The following is a 6,796-nucleotide window of genomic DNA, read 5'->3' as shown; positions in this document are numbered from 1 at the left end:
TAATGGAAAAGGAAACGTAACCATGGACTTTGATTAATATGGAGAAAAGGCTACGAAAAATATTTCCAATGTATTGTATGTACCAAATCTTTCTACAAATCTTTTATCGGTTAGTAAAATTACCGAAAAAGGCAGGAAAGTTTTATTTGATAAGGTGGGCTGTAAAATTTTCGATGAATCCGATTGTGATGTAACAGGAACTGTTGAGTTTACTGCCAGTTTGAAAAATGGATTATACGTTGCTGATCAATATATTGATTCAGTGAGGGCACTATCAGCAGTAACTTCAGATCATGAGAGATGGCATAAACGTTTAGGTCATCTGAATTGGAGAGGAATGAAAATGCTCAAAGAAGGTTTGGTTACAGGAGTAAATTATGTAGAAGAAAAAGACAATGTATGTATTAAATGTCTTGAAGGGAAACAGACGGTACAGAAATTTCCTACAAAGAAATCTAAAAGAGCTCGTGATTTATTAGAGCTTATCCACACAGATATATCAGGACCTATGGAAGTTTCATCCTGGGGTGGTGCTAGATATTGCCTGATTTTCGTAGATGATTTTAGCAGAAAGGTTTTTGGGTACATGCTGAAGCATAAAAATGAAGTTTTATCCAAATTTAAAATTTTCAAAAGCTTAGTAGAAAACCAGACCCATAAAAAGATTAAGTGCATTCGCAGTGATAATGGAACTGAGTATATTAATTCCGATTTTAAGAAATTTTTAAAAACTCATGGCATCATACATCAAACAACAATTCCGTATACACCCACAACAAAATGGGGTGGCTGAACGAACAAACAGGACATTGATTGAAAAAACTAGATGCATGCTGTTTGATGCTAATCTCTCCAAGAAATATTGGGCCGAAGCTATGAACACTGCAATTTACTTGAAGAATAGATCTCCAACTGCAGCAGTAAAAAATGCGGTTCCTGAGGGAGTTTGGTCAAATCGAAATATAGATTTATCTCACTTGAGGATATTCGGCTGCAGAGCTCAAGTTCATGTGAAAAAACATCTTAGAAAGAAGATGGATCCTAAATCATGTCAATATATGATGGTAGGATACTGTGAAAATTCAAAAGATTATCGGTTGCTTGACATAAAAAATCCTAAGAAAATTATTAAAGCACGCGATGTAGTTTTCATTGAGTCAGAAAGAATACATTTTCAAGATACTCAACAAAATAGTATTTTGAGTGAAGAATGTGAAACGAGGGAAATTCAGATTCTTTCAAATCTAAATGAGGATAGAATTGTGGAAGGAAACCTTAATAACATAAGGAATGATGAATGCATATCTGAAGAAAATTTTAGCAATGAGAGGGAAATTCATCAGAATAAAATCAGTGTTGAATCACAAAAAGAAAGACGGTATCCAGAGAGAGAAAGAAGACCAAAAAGATATGATGATATGGAATATTCATTTTTTGCGGAAAATAACCCTTTCGATCCTGTCGATATTGCAGATGCTCTTTCAAGGTCTGATAAAATACTGTGGGAGCAAGCAATAGAGGAGGAACTGACGGCTTTAGCTGATAATGGGACATGGAAGCTTGTTGATCGTCCTGAAGGAAAAAATGTGGTGAAATGTAAGTGGATTTTCAAGTTGATGAAATCTGCAAATGGCAAAACACAGCGTCATAAAGCTAGACTGGTAGCAAAAGGATTTTCTCAAAAATGGGGAGAAGACTATGAAGAAACATTTGCACCAGTGGTTAGACTTTCAACTATAAGACTATTGTTCGGGCTAGCTGTAGAAAATAATTGGAAGATTGATCACATTGACATCACTACTGCATTTTTAAATGGAAGTTTGCAGGAAGAAATATATATGGAGCAACCTCCTGGATTCATTGAGGCGAAAAAGGCTAATAAAGTATGTAAACTTAAGAAAGCTATTTATGGTTTGAAACAATCAGCTAGATCTTGGAATGATAAAATTAATGATCTTTTGCTGAGTATTGGTTTCAAGAGATGCTTCTATGATTCCTTTGTTTATATAAAGAATGATGAAGGCAAAACAGTTATAATTGCTCTTCATGTAGACGATTTTTATATTTTTTCGGAAGACAAGAGCAAGACTCAAAAGTTGAAAGAAAAAATTGGAAGCAACTTCAAGATGAAGGATCTTGGTGAAATAAAAGAATGCTTGGGAATGAAGATCACGCGAACAAAAACAAATATTTGTCTTGACCAAAAGAAGTACATAGAACAAATTTTGAAGAGATTTGGAATGGAAGACTCAAAACCGATAAGTACTCCACTGGAAGCAAATTTGAAATTGGAAAAGGCTGATGAAAATGATACCCTGTATCCATACCAAGAGTTGATTGGTGCTTTGATGTATCTATCAGTTTGCACTCGCCCTGATATATCATTTGCTACAAGTTTTTTGACTCAATTCAATAATTGTCACAAAAAGGAGCACTGGAGTGCAGCAAAAAGAGTTTTGAGGTATCTTAAAGGAACTATGGACTACTGCCTATGTTTTCAAAAGACGGGAAAATCAATTCAAGGATTTGTCGATGCCGATTGGGGTGGATGTATTGAGGATCGTCGATCGTACACCGGTTCGGTAATGATTTTCGCCAACGCAGCTATTAGTTGGCAGTCCAGAAAGCAAAAAAGTGTTGCACTAAGTACTACAGAAGCTGAATATATGGCTTTGTGTGAGGGAGCAAAGGAAGCAGTATATCTCAAGGGATTGTTAACAGAGTTGTATCAAGAGTGTGAGACCATTAATATCTACAATGATAATCAAGGAGCAAACAAGTTAGTTTACAATCCAGTATTCCACAACTGCACGAAGCATATATCTATCAGATATCATTATGGGAGAGAACTTTCCAAGGATAATGAAATTTCTGTTCATTATCTACAGACAGAAGAAATGCCAGCAGATATCTTGACTAAATCCCTATTCAAGCCAAAACATTCATTTTGTGTTCATGAATTAGGATTGAAACTAATAAAATGAAGTTTATTTCCATAATGATATAATAATATTCTGATTCATTTTTGCCATTAGATTAAGTGAGGGTGTTAGAAATCCGTTCATTTCTAGTAGGTTTTAATCTAATGTCAGTTGTTTTGTATTGAATGTCAAATAAATAAAAAAAATGTTTTGTCATTGCTTCAAATGCTGTTCATCGTAATATATACTTATTAAAAATAGTATATATATCCACTATAATACATTATTATAACTGAGATTTACAAGCATTCATAGTTTCCAAGACAACAGATCTCTGACGAAGAAATTAATAAAATTCTTCTAAAGTAACTGAGTCTATATCACTTCTAAACTCCTCCTATTTTCTGGAGGTTACGGTGTCTAACCTTGAAGATGCAAAATAAATTATGATAGTATCCCACTGATCAGTAGGTTCTCCCAAAGACTTCAAAGCACTCAAATTTTTATTTAATGCATCAATAATATACCGCAAACCACTGTCAGTTTCTCGCTGTAGTGGTTCAATAGAAAAGAGACACCTTAAGTGTTACTGCAATTAGTCAACTCATCTTATTTTCTTTGTTTTCCTTTTATTATTGATAAATTCATTGTTTTCCTAATTCAGAGAATATCATTCATTTAAATGTACCGCGGGAAAACATATGCTGGAGATTTGATAGATGCCAGATACGCGAGGATTCATTCAAGACCCGTCCGTGCATATGGACATTTCATACAGATTTCCACTCGCTCTTTCGTTGTGTTAAACGCAATATTTTCTTTCCATAAACATTTTCGAGTCGACTCTATTTTCAAGAACAATACCGTTTCTTCGGTTGTGCGAGATTGAGTGTTCCGTCTACCACCCGTTCGACGGCGAAGATCTATCAGCCAAGGACATTTCATGGACTTTCCTTTACCAAGGTAGGCAGAAATAATTTCTCCACGAATTTCAATTTTCGGTCCTTCGCTACTTTTTTCATATTAAGGCCCTTGTCGTGCCATATTGGTCCAATCGAGCCGAATATTTGAACCTTATTTCTAAATTCTTTTGATTGGGAAACTCTGAATTTAATTCATTTCATTTCCATATTGTTCTGCTCATAAAAAACTGATAAGCGCAGTGTGTTGACATTCAGCGTCTTCTCAACCACAGACGACGTATTTTCAGTGGATAACCTCTCATTGTCGAACAATAACAATAACCTGACTTTTCGTAAACAATTTCATGATTGTTTACTTTCGATTATTTCGTTTCTCTATTTCTATATTCTCGCTCTTTCTGTCAGGTATTGTTCTTGTTTGAACATTTATCGATCTATAGTGTCCATACTTTGTTATTGATATTTTCATTTTCGTTCAATTTGAAAAACTTTTCAAATTAAAATTTCGACCTAACATTATAACTGCAGTATACTTTGAATCGTAGAACAGCTCATTCCACTCACAATGAATTCTAAAGTGAAACAGAATAAAGCACGACGTCAAATTCTCATTGATGACATCGAGGAAATTTTGGTTTTAGCTCAGGCTGCGGTAACTGATCAAAGTCTTCACGTACGATTTCGTTTAAGATACGAAAATCTGGAAGAAATTCACAGCGAATTTCAAACTCTGCACAGTGCTATCATAGTACTTTTAGCAAATTCAGACGAACCAGATTACAACGCCGAAAAATCAGTTAGAGCTGCGTTTACCGATAATTATTTCACAATCAAAACGATCTACGTGAATTTGTTTCCTGTCGTTATACCTGAGACCAATCGTATATCAAAATCGCCAAGTGTTAAACTTCCTAAAATCGTTTTACCTATTTTTGATGGTAATTATAAGGAATGGCCAACGTTTTATGACTTATTCAAAAGCTTAGTTCACGAGAATTCTAATTTGAGTCAAATCGAAAAATTTCAATATCTATTAAGTTCACTTTCTTCTCAAGCTCTTAATTTGCTCAAAGGTTTTCCTTTGACCGCTCAAAATTATGAAAACGCCTTTCAAACTCTAACTGATAGATATCAAAATAGACGCCTCTTAGCTAATACATGTTGGAATGAAATTTATAATATTTCAAAACTTCACAGTGAGTCGGCATCCGGACTTAGACGGATTCTGGAGGTATTTTCGGGAAATTTAGCTGTGTTGAAAAACTTAGGTCTGCCTACTGATCAGTGGGACTTTGTTTTATTTCATCTGCTCATTCAAAAATTAGACACAGCCACCATTAAACGATTCGAATTACAGGAATGCTCAACAGACATTCCTTCATTTATCAATTTGCAAACTTTCTTAACTAATCAATGTGTAGCTCTAGAATCAGTGGCTCTTTCTGTTCCTTCAAAATCTCAACAGTTTTCTGATTCTCGAACTTCAAAATTCAATAATACTTCAAGTAAACGAAATTCCGCTCTTTTAGTTCAGTCGAAAAATAATTCAGATAAAAAAGGCATTAGCTGTAATTATTGCAAGTCATCTCATAATATTTACAACTGTCTTTCGTTTTTGGGAAAAACTGCCTCAGATCGTTTCAAAATTGTCAAAGATAAGAATTGGTGCATCAATTGCCTTCATTCTGGGCATCAATTAAATAACTGTTCCTCGAAATCAACATGTCGAACCTGTAATAAAAAACATCATTCTTTATTGCACATGCGCAGTCCATCAGACGATGTACCTCAGAACGAATCATGCCAATCGCAGAGTCAAACCTCTTATTTTTCGCATTCCAACTCAGTGAATCTTTTGCCTGCCAACTCCACAGTTTTATTGGCTACTGCTCAAGTAGACATCCAAGACGCTTGGGGTAACTTTCAGAAAGTTCGAGTTTTATTAGACGCCGGTTCTCAAATTAATATCATATCCCAATCTTGTGTTAATAAGTTAGGATTGCAAATTTCAAAGACTGCACATTCAATTACTGGCATAGGGGAAAGTTCATCTACTGCTTCTGGTAGCACTGTCTGCTCTATTCGCCCTACAGGTCAGATCAATCCATCTTTCACCTTTGACGCTGTAGTTCTCCCAAAAATTTGTACACAAATGCCGACCTCTTTAGTCCAATTTTCCAATTGGAGTGCATCTCCAACAAAAAATTTGCAGATCCTGAATTTTCTACTCCACATTCTGTGGACATTCTTCTTGGTGCAGATATTTTCCCACTTGTACTCAAAGACGGTCGAATCAAAGGCAACGGTTCGGAACCTACAGCCCTAGAAACTGTTTTCGGTTGGGTTTTCATGGGACAAATTCAGTCTCCTAGTCGCTCAATGAATTCATTTCATTATAAAAGTTTAATGAGTCTTCTTGATGAAGGATATTTAATATAAATCAAATAATTTGACAACTTTGTGTCTAATCCTTCACAATATATCATACAGATATATTATTGTGAAGGATTAGACACAAAGTTGTCAAATTATTTGATTTATTTTGAATTCATTTCATTTGTCTTTATGTGATTCTTCATTGAATTCCACATTAAAGAGGTTCTGGGAACTCGAAGAGGTGCCAACAACAACATCCTCTTCACCAGAGGATCAACGTTGTGAACAACTCTTTGTTGAAGGTCATTCGAGAGATGCTTCGGGACGATACACGGTTGCATTGCCATTTGAAAGTGGCAAATGCGTTTGTTTTGGGGATACATATTCTTTAGCTCTGCGTCGTTTTCTGTCGCTCGAACGTAGACTTATAAGAACTCCAGAAGTTTACCAGGAGTATTGTCATTTTATGAAAGATTATTTGAGTAGTAATCATATGTCGTCAGTAATCACCGATGTCGAAACTGAAAATAATTTCTATATCCCTCATCATTGTATCATCAAGCCTGATAGTGCGTC

This window comes from Harmonia axyridis, chromosome 5 (genome assembly GCF_914767665.1).
Source record: "Harmonia axyridis chromosome 5, icHarAxyr1.1, whole genome shotgun sequence".
NCBI classification, from domain to species: domain Eukaryota; kingdom Metazoa; phylum Arthropoda; class Insecta; order Coleoptera; family Coccinellidae; genus Harmonia; species Harmonia axyridis.
Note: the sequence above shows the minus strand (reverse complement) of the source record.